Source organism: Syngnathus floridae, chromosome 4 (genome assembly GCF_059516105.1).
Source record: "Syngnathus floridae isolate MCC-2025c chromosome 4, RoL_Sflo_1.0, whole genome shotgun sequence".
NCBI lineage: Eukaryota > Metazoa > Chordata > Actinopteri > Syngnathiformes > Syngnathidae > Syngnathus > Syngnathus floridae.
This window is the reverse complement of record NC_142416.1, coordinates 8,941,491-8,955,015: the sequence shown is the minus strand read 5'-3', so window position 1 is coordinate 8,955,015 and position 13,525 is coordinate 8,941,491. Positions and strand designations below refer to the sequence as shown.

Below are 13,525 nucleotides of genomic sequence, written 5' to 3'. Positions count from 1 at the left end.
ACATGCAAACTCCACACGAACCAAGCACTTAAATATAAAACAGCAGTACTTTGTAAAAGTACACATGCTTTTTTACTGTTAATAATCTTTGACAACTCCACCTAATGATTGTCTCTTTAGTGACTGACCAGTATATATTCAACTTAGGGCAGCACTGGTTATAGCACATCACCTCACAGATCAGAGGTGCAGGGTTCGATTCTTGTTTTCCTGTCTGGCGTTTGCATGTTCTCCCCGTGCCTGCATGGGTTTCCTCCAGGTACTCCAGTTTCCTCCCACATTCCAAAAACATGCATGGTTGACCAGTCCAAATTGTCTGATTGCACCTGGCTCGCAGATTGTGGCTCTTCAGATAAAACCACGTGTTTTGATCCAGCCATCGAATTTCCGCGGCTAAATCCTGTTGAGGGCTGCAGTTGGCTGCAGGAGCAACTGCCCATTGTTTTAATTGGATAATAGCATACAGGTAAACGCCCCCTTTATAATTTGTTTGCCCGGTCATTAACTCAGGAGCTGAGGAGCAACTGTCCATTGTTTTAATACGATAATAGCCTGCAGGTAAACACCCACTTTTGAATCAGTCTGCTAACCCTTCGACAAAGAAAATGGCGAAAAGAAAAAAGGATGACGAGTATCGTACATTTCTGAATGGACCGAAGAATTTGCCTTTGTGGAGAGAGCAGATTGTGTGTCTAATTTGCAATGACAAAATTGCATTGATGAAACGGACGAATGTCAAGCGGCACCCCGATACGCGCCATGCTACCTTTGCATCAAAATAACCTGCGGGAGACAGCAGAAAGAAATGAAGATTTCATGAAGATTTGGAAAGAATCGCACGACAGAAAGCAAAGTTGGCGAGCAAGTACATGTGGACAGAAATGAAAAAAACTTCAACCCAAAGACCAGCTGATTCTCCAAACTTGAAACGCGCTTCCTGTCACATACCACACACTGCAGCGTGTGAGTATTGGTGTATTGACCATGTTTGGATCTGCATGTGAGCAGTCATTCTCACATCTTAAAAACATCAAGAACAAACGATCACGTTTAATGGATGAAAGTCTCAACGCTTGCATGAAGCTTAACCTCACCAAGTACCAACCAGACCACAAAGACATCAGCAAATCCATGCAGCACCAGAAGTCGCATTAATGGTGAGTCTTACAACATTATTTAAAAAAAAAAAAAAGAGGAGGCTTATTATACTAACATTTAGTTGAATTTACTTTTAGGATATATTACTATATGGCTCTCACTGAAACACATTTCCAAATATTTTGCTTTTATGGCTCTCTTAGTCGAAAAGGTTCCCGACCCCTGCTCTAGTCTAGAATCATTGGGTCCCTGACATTGAAGATGCGAATAAAAGGGCAGGCAATATTTTGCATGAGATTTGGATGGCAGGTGGGTCTTTAAAACCAACCCAAACTTGATTCCTTGTACCTTGATCAAGGAAGTCCAAACACTGTGCAGTAGATGGCGGATAAGCGCAGCAAGTCTGATTTGGTTCCAACTTGTCTTTTATTCATTCCATCACCTCCAGTACCCACACCTCCACCATGGCCCGGTTTCTCCTGGCAGTCCTTAATCTCACTTCCTAATCGGCTGCAGACGTGAGGCTTTGCAACTCCCTACACAGCCTTGCGTGGGATATGACCAAGTTTAAGAGGAAATGCAGACATACTTGCATTTGACTATGGGATAGAAATAAATAAACTATAGAGAGCTCAGTGGGCCTTCGGATGTTGCCCAGATCTACTGGATTGACCTTAAAACCATTCATACCCCTGAGAGGGGATTCTGCTCAGATGACACTACTACATTTGATTCTGTACCCTGAACATCCATGACCATCTGAGTGACATACCATTTAAGTGATTATAATACATAAACTACCATTCTCTGAACCCAACACTCCATTTCAATGAGGGTGATAAAGTAGAGGGAGCTCACCAGAGTTGGAAAAAGGCCCCGAAATAGTTTGCTTGCAGCTCCCAAATCAGGCCATGGTGTCAAGTTGGCATCTCCCGGGAGAAGCTGGCTGGACACACCGATCACATTAAAAGGAAACTGAAATTTGAAAATGCCGGTCACGTCCTTTGTGTCAAATTTCTGGCAGCACTGGATCAATGGTTCTGCACGTCTTGGTCATTATCGTGCATGTCAGTGATTAATCTCAGCAGAGAGCCTAAAAATGATCAAATAACCTTTGATAAATCAAGCGGAATATCTCAGATCAAACTAAGCTTTATGTTAGCACAGATGAAAATTTTGTGTCACACCGAGGTTTGATTTGGACTAGTTTAGTTTGGTGCTTGAAATAAAATACAGAACAGAAAGGCCCAAGTACTTGATTATTCAGTATGCTCTACTGTTTCTCTCACATTCCTTCTTTTTTAGGTGTTTTTAAAAATTATTTTGCAAAGCAGATCATTTTACATGGTATATATATATATATATATATATATATATATATATATATATATATATATATATATATATATATATATATATATATATATATATATATATATATATATATATATATATATATGTATATGTATATATATATATATATGTGTGTGTGTGTATGTATATATCTTTGTCAAACTTAAATAAATCTAATACAAACAAAATAATGACTATTGGATAGAGTACATTTATTTAGTCGAATTATAGTCATTCCAGGCGTCTCTGTAAGAGGGTTTGTTTACTTGTTCTTCACAGTTTTAACATAGCTCTTGCCGCTGTGTTGGTCCGACTTCAGCTACACACCCACGCTAGTAAAATTAAGTTTTAGCATATCAAGCCAACCTGTACCTTTCTGTACTGTAGCTGTACTGTAAATTAAAGCAACCACCTGTTGTTTTTACAGAATCAGGGAATGTTTATTTACTCAATTGGGCAACACATGCATTGACAAATTGAGATAGGGCACCTTTTAGAGTAGAGGCCACTATTTATGTAATATATACAGAACAATATTAATAACCAGTCATTTAAGAGCCAACTAACAATCTATCTGAAGTGGAAAAAAGTCATTCTGGGCTTTGTTATTCACTTTGGCAGAAGGTTGGCACAAATACAGTATGGGATTCTCATAGTCTTTGTGAACTGTTTTACAATTCATCATCTCTTGTAAAGTCGACTGGCTCTTCATTTTTGTGCCAAAACAGCCAGATGGCCAGCCTTAGTCTGGCTACAGATTTGTGTTTGTTCCTCTTAATATATGTTACATCTGATTCACTGACACTGACCTACATGCCAGTGAGTGGTCTAGAATATTTTTCTTTACACAAATTAGTCAAAATGCAACGTATGGCCAATTTTGATGATCAGGTAGAAATATAGATAGAGCAGCAAAATGTGGTCTTTAAAGTTGCGAAACCCACTGATTTGTGCATTGGCATAGATTCAGTTGCCCTTCTGTTTTTTATTATTAACACTGTGTTTTGTTGGGTTGGTTACACTTAATTTCTTTCAATGGATAAATGCAACTTTGCCATATACTTTATTTTGGATGAAAATAGTTGTCGTAATCTACTGTAAAGAAGAACATAGATGTCTTGCAAAAAACGTGTGTAATCTCAAATACATTTTAATTTTTAATGTAACAGTTTTTGTCTTTTCCTCTAATTTATACAAAAGACAGTGCTACCATTGAACCACAGCCATATCAGCTACTGAAAGCTACAACTTGAACAACTTATCACGAATACATTTACATAGCCTCTTATTTTCAATGGACTTTCTGGCCTAATATTTAGTTACACATTATTGATGTTTGCCTATTCAAGTCAAATCAAGCATATTTGTAATTCCTGTTCTCATATCCTGGTTGTCGTCCAGTTGTTGTATACTTGTCCTTCCTTTGTTTTCTTGTTTTTACTTGCCATGTAGCACTTTGAGATTCCTCCGAATGTAAAGTGTGTTATAAATATAATTTATTATTATCATTATTGTTATTGTAATGGCCCTCCGAAAGAAGCGATGACGACAATGCGGCCCGTGAAAGAAAATGAGTTTGACACCCCTGGTCCACAGATATCAACACAAAGCTTGTTTGTGATTTTGCAAATGTTAGTTTTATAAAGTGCCATTGTTGGACCCTTACATTCTTGTCCAACATTAAAGTAGCAGTAGCAGGTGGTGTGCTTGAGGAAGAGAATCTCCCTGTGGTCCCATTCAGGCCTCAGAGGCTTGAAACAGGTGGTTAACGCCTTTAATGTTGCTTGGCTTTTAATCCTTGTGTGGCTCAGTTCTTCATCTTTATAACCAAGCATACTGTACACGCAACTTGGGTTACTGGAAAACCTCTGACAGAACTTTTGCTGCTGTTGGCTGTTTTATGTAGTTGCATCCTACACATGCCTGCGGTCATAGCTCTATGGCTACTTAATCCTTCTATGACATGTGAAATGCTCTTTCTGTTCTTGACACATTATGTACAATGAGAAACCCTTATCCACCTGTCCCCAGCAACTGCTACGTAGCTTTCGCTATCCCTTTTTGTGCTCAGGTCAGCCTTGGACAGGAGTGTCAAACTAATTTTTATCACGGCTGCATCGTAGTCGTAGTTTCCTTCGAAGGGATTTTTTATTTTTTATCGATCATCTTCAAGAGTTTTTGAATTAATGGGGACGACCCTTGACGGGCAGACCCTAGACACTGCATGGCGTTGAACGGGTTAGCTTCCTGGGGTGGGTAGAGTTCACGCAGCTCCTCCAGCCCCACCCTTGGCTACATTTATATGATTACCATTAAAGTAGTAAAATCTTGATTGTGCCTTGATTTTGTATTTTAGCGAAGTACCTTCCCTGATTCTATCAGAATATCATCTGTGGGACTAATTTTAGGCTGGGGTCATTCCAACATGACAGTATGTAATGCTTCCCACATGTTGTAAGATGACGTGCACATAGTGACCATTGATACTGGAATGCTAACTCTACTTACTTTGTATAAAAAGGAACGTTTCAACCACCACAGCACTGATCCTGACCAATCATTGCTCAATTATCATGTTTTAACCAGATCTGCACTTACTCGCTTACTGTCAGTAGCATAGTGCCACAGGCATCTTGAAGGCCAATTCCACCATTGCTTTCAAGGTGTAGCTTCACATGTATCCCTGTTTTAATGTCACAGTGACCTACGCTGCCTTGCTAAAGCTGTTATTCTCACATTGCTCCAAGTCTTGTTCCAATAACTCAAAATAACCTCTCTGACTCTTTCATCATGCTCAAGGATCTTCACACATCTTGTATCCATCATTTGTCCCTCCCACACATGATACTCTCCGCCTCTATTCTCACGTTATTCTGGCCATTTTTTGCCTCACTCATTTGCACTCTCCTCTAGTCATGTGAGAATCAGGCCTGTACTCTTTATCCTTTGGGAACAGTTGTGTGTGCGAGCCACATTTGTTTTGGCACAAGCTCATGCTTCTAATATTGCCACTTAAGATTAAGTGTACTAGATGACTGTGGAGGGAGGCGTCCTCCTCATGAGACGACTGTGAAAGATCAGAGGGAGTGGGAGGTGATGTCCACTAATCCATCAATTTTTTCTATTTTCTTCCACCAACCAGCTCGAGTTAAAAACGCTCAAATGAGTGACCTCTGGTTTTGGAAAAAGTCCCTTTTAAATGAGTATTTGGCTTTCATGCAGGGTCCTTTTTAACAGTGGTTTTAAAATGTATTAAAATTCAAATACAGTGATCCCTTGCCACGTCACGCTTCACCTTTTGCGGATTAGCTACATCGTTGGTTTTTGTTTTTATTTGAAATTAATGTGAAACATAATTTGTGGATCAACGCTTTTTTTGCGTATTTTCTGTGAATTTCCAGCAGTGGAAAATACATATATTTTATAAATCTTTACATGAAGAAAGCCCATTATATAAAAGTATTTTACCAATATCAATTCAAACAATAGACATTTATTAGTAAAATTAATATGAATTACAGTACGTAAATAGTAAATGTAGTCCTACGTATTTGCGGTGTATTTACATGAAGAAAGCCCAGTGTATAAAAACATATTACAGTGATCCCTCTCAACTTCGCGTTTTGTTTATCGTGGCTTTACTACATCGCAGATTTTTTTCCCCAAATTAAAAAAACAATTTAAAAGTAAAAATAAAACTTCTAAATTGAGGAAACATGTGTCTAACCTTTTAGGACAATGTAGTATTACTCCAAATGTTCGTTTACATTCCTTTAAAAGTCCGTTTTCGCGTGTTAGCACGATCGCGAATTAGCATCTTTCCGCTAACTCGTTAGCCTGCCCAGTACTTCTTGTTGGTGACCGTACTTCACGGATTTCATTTATCGCGGGTGGGTTTTGTAACCAATTACCCGCGATAAACGAGGGATTACTGTACTAATATTAATTCTAACAGTAAAGAAATGTTATACAATTACAGTTATTGTTCTGTACTGTATTGTTCCACAATAAAGTATGACAGTTTGTGATTGTTCTTTTATTTATGCTGCAAAGGTACTATACATGCACAGAACAGTGTGGGAAGGAATAGTTAACGGAATGGGAAAGGGTTATGTAGTATAAAACTATGGGGGAGGAGGTTGTTATAAAGCGTTAATATTACATCAATAAAACCGTTCCTACTTTGCAGATTTTTGTTTATTGCGGATATTTTTGGAATGCATCCCATTTTTAACAGTTGTTACAAAATTAAGTTCAAAACTTATATCTGAGTCTCAGTGCAGGATTTGAGCCCACTCCCACCCACATCCAAAGCCAGGGGTGCAACTCACCAACCCACGGTGACACCTTTCACTTTTTAAACCCTACTTTGAAACTGTGTTTTAAAACTCGAGGTCTTTAAAAAATATATATATTTTTGAACTTGTTGGGTAGCTATTTATGCACTGATCTGTTCCCTTTGTAGTTGACGCAAATGCATGCCGTCAAAGAGATTAATAGCTCTGTCACTCGTAATGAACTTCAGAGGAAGTAACCCCAAATATGTAAGCCGCAGTTTGTGTATGTGTGGGTGTGTTTAAGCTGCTGTGCAAAAGGGTTGGCCTTTGAAGTTGTGTTGCTCGGATCTTTTAGTACTTGGCCGTTCCCAGGCTGTCTGAGCCTGTCCTTGTCTTTGTCAAGGGCAGGACATAGAGTGATACAGATGAGAAAATGAGAGAGAAAGTCTTCTTTTCTCAACTTTACAGTCTTTGAGTGATACTATTAAAAGAAAACAGGTCAAAGAGGGCACAATTTTCTGAATACCCCTGTAATTGCTGCTGGAAGTCTGAGTGTGCATGTACGTGTTTGTGTGCTTTCTTGTGATTGTGAGTGTGTGGGAATATTTATTTGTGAATATCCTTGGGTGACAATGTTACACTTTCCAGTTTACATTGGCAGCTTTGTGAAATGGTAAACACATTTATTTTTGGTTAACATATACAGTAATCCCTCTTATCGCGGATAATTGGTTCTAAAAACCACCCGTGATAAGTGAAATCCACAAAGTACGGTGACCAACAAGAAATACTGGGCAAGCTAACGAGTTAGCGGAGAGATGTTAATTCGCGATCGTGCTAACACGCGAAAACGGACTTCTAAAGGAAAGTAAACGAACATTTGGAGCAATACTATATTGTCCTAAAGGTTAGACACGTTTCCTCAATTTAGAAGTTTTATTTTGACTTTTAATTTTTTTTTTTTTATTTGGAAAAAAAAATCCGCGATGTAGTGAAGCCGCGATAAACGAAACACGAAGTAGCGAGGGATCACTGTAGTTTCATATTACCCCCCCCCCCCTTTATTTCTTGAGCAACCCAGCAAGTAACCAGTCTTTTTTTTCTTGAGCAACCCAGTAAGTGGTTCAGGAGAAACATACAATAACAAGTACAGTGGACTACATAGTCCTTTTTTTTTTTTTTTTTTTATACAGGTTAACTTCTAAGTTGTTCCATTTTCAAAACAGATAGGACATTACGGCATATGGCTAGCACATGTGCTTTGCAGTTAATAATTCTAGATTTAAATCTCATTTCATGCCATGCTGTGATGATTTTGCATATTCCCTCCTTGCTTTGTGTCTACTATGGTTTTGTGACACATTTTAAAAAATTTGCACATTAGGTTGATTTAAACTAAGTTGTCCATAGGCACGAGTGTGGAAAGTTGTGAATGTGTGATTGGAGTCCTGTCAAGTCCTGGAGTCCTTGACAGCCTCCTACCCAGTGCCAGCTCATCTGTAACAATGAACCTAATATGCAGTAGAGTACAGATGGATGTTTCATTTGGGTGGTGAGATTAAAAAAACAAAACAGCCAAATAAAAAGCAAACACATGGTAAAAATAAACAGTTATGAATGATGCTCATTTTCCATAAGACTTATAAGCTTAAATTTAATTGTCTCATCCTCACAATTCAGTGTTCAGCCATTAAGTGACTTTTAAGGGATATTTTTCTAAAATGTTTAAGTTGAAAATGTAATTTTAAAACTTTTGAACTATTTGCAATGTGGGTTGTGGGACTACTCCTTTTCTGTCATTGTTTAAAGGGTGTTGATTTCAGTGCTGGTTATGGCTATATTTCCAAAACCTCCTTGGGAACTTGAATAAACACCTTCGTTGAGGTCAAAAGTCACATCTTCTTTTCCTGCTCATACCTTTCAGGCTATCTCTGTAAAGCAGTGCTTTTAGAAACATCCAAGTTCTCCCCCTTTGTCTAGGATGGGCTTTTAACAAACCAGATAAAGCTCGTGTGCGTGTGTGTGTGTGTGCGCATGTGTGTGTGCGTGGATACAGTAACCCTCAATATCTCTAACCTTCAAAAAAACTTCTGTTGTACTGCCAGAACAGAAATAAATAAAAGTGAGAAGAAGCTTGAAATGTGTGGCAAAGAGCCAGAACGAATTGTCAGATATGTTTCAGCAGATCATTGTCTGTTTTTGCTCCGGTTTATCTTGCAGCCTTGTTGCCATAATGTTACTGGTTCTGAGATTTAGGGTAATCTTTTTTTACCATTTTATACCTCTTGACTAAGAAAATAATTCAGGTTCTTACCTTTTCTATTTGGTTACAGTGAAAACTGCAACCCTTTACTTGTGAAAGTCTTCTGTGATCCAGCTGCATCCAAAGAAATTGAGCATCTGTTGAGAATGCGCCCTCTAGGGGTATAAAGTCTAAACATTAGCAGCCTCGACCACAGAAAAAGGGGATGAACTCATTCTCAAAACAAGATTTTTGATATTCCCCATCCTCCACTTTTGATCTGGGATCATCACAATACTTAATTCCCACAGATAAAAGGAATACGTATGCAGACCAACAGATGGGCTAAGATATGGACACCATCATCAAGTTAAGGCAAATATTTAATAGCTAGAAGCGTAGCCAAGGTGTGATCTCACCTTAAGCACTGCTATCTATCAGTCACTGTAATAAAACAGCACTTCCTCTGAAGCTTTCTGCCTGAAGGATCTCAGGAACAGGGTTCCACCTGGAATCTGTAATATACTGCACCTCAACACATCCAGAAACATCGCGTCACACAAATACGTATATTCTTTAAATGAAACATCTGCTCAACTATACGTTTCACCCCTTCAATAGAGTATGAGTAATTTGCTTCGACTGATCCCCCATAAGGGTCCACAGGTTTTCCCCAGAATAGATATCTGAAAAATATTGCACAGATTGATACTTAAATAACAACTATGATTGGAGGTGGAAGGATATCTTTTTATGGAGGTGAAACTTGAGGCATGTGTGTGTTACTTGGCTGCTCTTCTCAGAAGTCGGCCTTTACCAATGTGCTTGCTTGGCAAGAAACTTTTTCAAAAGCATTTTTGAACATTCTTGGATCTAAGAAGATGAAACGCCCACATACGAATTTGTGATCTCAGATAGCCTTGACTCACTTCAATTGCATGTGTGTAGGTCCGCCTTTGGCTCCTCTAAACAAAATGCAAGTGACGTGACTACATAGCAAAGCTTCAATATATAAACACATATTTCTAACCTGAACCTCCGGGTCTCCAAGTTCTCAATGTTCCTATCAATAGGTACACCACACAATCAGGCATGAGTGTGAATGGATGCTCGACTGTTCATATGCTCATTCCAATTGACTTGTGATCAGTCCAAGATCATCAGGGATCACGTTTAGATTATTTGTTAGTAGGAAAAAGTGCTCCAAAAAATAGATAGAATTGCTTTTCAATGATTGATTGATTGATTTATTGATGGATGGATGGATGGATGGATGGATGGATGGATGGATGGATGGATGGATGGATGGATGGATGGATGGATGGATGGATGGACAGACGGATGGATTAAATCAGGGGTGTCAAACTCATTTTTGCCGCGGGCCACATTGTAGTCATAGTTTCTTTCGGAGGGCCATTATGACTGTCAACTTAAATAAATTTATGAACTCCTCATATGATATAATAGTGTAAGCTACAAAACAAACTGACAAATAACTCATTTTCAAATCAGACTAATAAACTGTTCAAATATTTTAAAAAGATGAGTTTTAAAGGTGAAGACAATTTGATGCACATTTTGTCTTTGCGGGCCACATAAAATGATGTGGCGGGCCACATCTGGCCCCCGGGCCTTGAGTTTGACACATGTGGACTAAATAATTGCATGATTATGACATATAAGACAGAAGTGGTCAGCCTTGGCTGCAGTCTTTTCCACGCTGGGTGAATGCTCTTATTTCCCTGAATCACACTCAAATAAACTCAGTAACTAAGTGAAAATATCCATCCATTTCATACTTGCCAACTTTCTTGATCACGTGGGAGACTCCTAAATTTCATGGATGGCAGTATGGATGCAGTGGCATGCTGGGACTGTTTTTCAGCCCGGAAGTTTCAAATCCAACCGGCCCAATGGTAGGCGCACAGAAGAATAGAAAAGCTCTGTTATCCCTACCGCTATGTCACTTGACTCCACTATTTAAGTGCTGACAATGGGTGACTATAACAGAAAATAAAAGATTACATAATATATAGATAATAAAATAAAAAGATATATAATAAAACACATAATTAAGATTGTAAGTAGGCTACTGTAGCATTTGAATTATGTTTTATGTTGCATTATTAATATTATTTCCCATTATTAAAATATGCAGTATACGTATATTCTAAAATGCAAGATGAATAGCTAGCAGAGCATCCAAGCCTGATATTAGCATACTAATTAGTGTTGTGCCTGATATTAGCCTGTGTTGTGCCCTAAGCCCCTAACCCTGGCTCTTTACCATTTTCCTCTTCGGTTGGTCTTCTTAAAAACATATTTGTGAGCTTTGCACACTTGGCAGCATCATCCTATAAAGCTTTTCCTTTACGTATCGGAGCTTTTTCAGCCCCACTTGTCTTTTTTCTGTCCATCGTTTAATTCAATGGCTACACCTCTTCCGAACACCTAGCGTCATCCGGGCATAAAAATCCACAAATAAAGTGCAGGTTTTTTAATTAGCAAGGGTGAAAGCCGAGGGCAAAAGTCTTTTTCTTAAAGCCTAAATTTTATTGTATTTGAATATTGAGCCATCGACACCAGGGATCCCCAACCTACCGAACGCTGCTCTATTAAAAGTAAACGGGTTGAGGACTACTGAATTACATTAATCTACATTGGTGCCTTTAGGAGTAAATAAGCAATCAAATCTTTATGGGAACTCCATTTACAGGTATGCATAGGGAGGAGGTTGAGTTGGAAAGGAGTTAACAGCTTCTTCTCTGGACAGACTCTCAAAGTCACCAGTAATCACCAATAACACCACAAAAAGTTGCTAGACGTGTTGCTAGTCGTTTAGAGTAGGAGAGATGGAAAAGTAACTAAAAGTCAGGTGGGAACCCTAGGCAGCGAATGCTTCACCGCACATGCTCATCATGTAAGCTCTACTCTGCACTTGCATGAGACAGCGCTCCCTCCATCAAAAAAAAGATAATTTGAATTATGATGCAAGTGAATGTTACGTGTGCTCAAATCCTTCATCTTTTCTATGTTTTGACAGAAAAATGTCAACAATATTTTATTAATACTGTTTATATTTTATTTAAACAGTTTCAAATTGAGAAAAACATATATGAAAATATCATTTGTGAATTACATGCTTGAATAAACTGACCACTACTTCATTGACCTGACAGGTTTGAAAATCCTGCAGGCAAGAAGGTATCTCTCGTCTCCCTCTTTGCTGTAGTCGTAACCTACTTGACTTTTTCCATGTAAGAATAAAAAAAAGATGCGTATATGAATAATAAATATGACACCTCTACATTTTAATTGATTCTTCTTGAGCACCCACATGAAAATTGCCAAGATTTCCATACATCCCCTGAGAGCCTGTTGGATTTTTCCTTTTATTGACTAATACCATAATACATTTATTGCTCTGGATCCCTGAATTAAACAAAGAAGAAAAAGGAGAGGTGATCAATTTTTGACAGAGTTTTTAATCATATGTAATATGTCAGGGAGGTATTTTTTTTTTAGCTTTTGTTTCAATGCATAGAGCCTTTACTGCAATTGTTTCTTTGTTGTTTGCTTGGATCATACCTGCACGTCTGATGTTCATAACAACCCAATCTGCGTCAAAATCACTAAATCCGATGAGTTATAATGAACAGACCCAACCTAGCTGTTGGCTTTTTTTCGTCGTCTTCTTCTTTGCCTTCTTCCTTTTCTTCTCTGTCTTCTTTCCGGTAGACGAGGCACGACAAGCCCCCAACCAGCAATTAGGGCTACTGTAATTATTTCTCTTCTGCAACACGATAGTGCAATATCATTGAAAATGCGTAATTCATTGACAGTGGTACCTCTACTTACAAACTTAATTGGTTCCGCAATCAGGTTTATAAGTAGAAATGTTTGTAAGTAGAAGCAACGTTTCTCATAGGAATCAATGTAAAAGCAAATAATGTGTGCCGAACACACATTTTGCCCTCGTTTTCCATGAAAAACATACAGAGAACCAAAATGACAGTTTTATTTTTGCTTATATACTTGTCATTACTTTTTGGTGCATTTAAAAATTGAATCCACCACTTATAAATTGTGAAACTCACTCTACAACTGAGCCACGTGGAAAAGTCATTAGGCAGTCAGGAATCACTGTTGGTTAAAACGTTTGATGGACTGGAATCAGTTTGAAAATGGGATATTCTCACGGGTTGACTTATTCTACAAAGGCTGCTGTTAGAATGAGTACCCCTGTAACTTTGCTTGGAGAGGGAGGCACCTATTCAAATTTGCTACACTTGGTGGAAATACCAAGTACACACAGAAAAGGTAAAGTGATGCCCGCCATAAACAGCGCTACCAGGCCCTACTGGGAGCAGAATAAAGTTCAGTATCTTGCTCAAAGGCAATATGATAACCCGGATTAATGACTTTTCCGACTGTGTGAGTGGTCATTGAAAGTACCTTGCAAAGAACGTGAGTGAGAACTTAAAACAAGAAATTGAAGAAAAGGAACCTAGCTTCCAAAGATAAAAATTGACAAACAAAAAGTTGTGTTCTTCAT

At 38.4% G+C, this 13,525-nt stretch overlaps 1 protein-coding gene across 3 annotated transcripts in view; it reads left to right on the top strand.

The window, feature by feature from the left end:
* Positions 1 to 471: 471 nt before the first annotated feature.
* The window catches only part of LOC148398771 (uncharacterized), an 81,493-nt gene continuing 68,439 nt past the window's right edge, over positions 472 to 13,525 (top strand). For all 3 annotated transcript variants that reach the window (XM_088374544.1, XM_088374545.1, XM_088374543.1), the window contains exon 1: positions 472 to 1,157. The gene's annotated coding sequence lies outside the window, so the exon portion shown is untranslated. The remainder of the gene's footprint in view (positions 1,158 to 13,525) is intronic.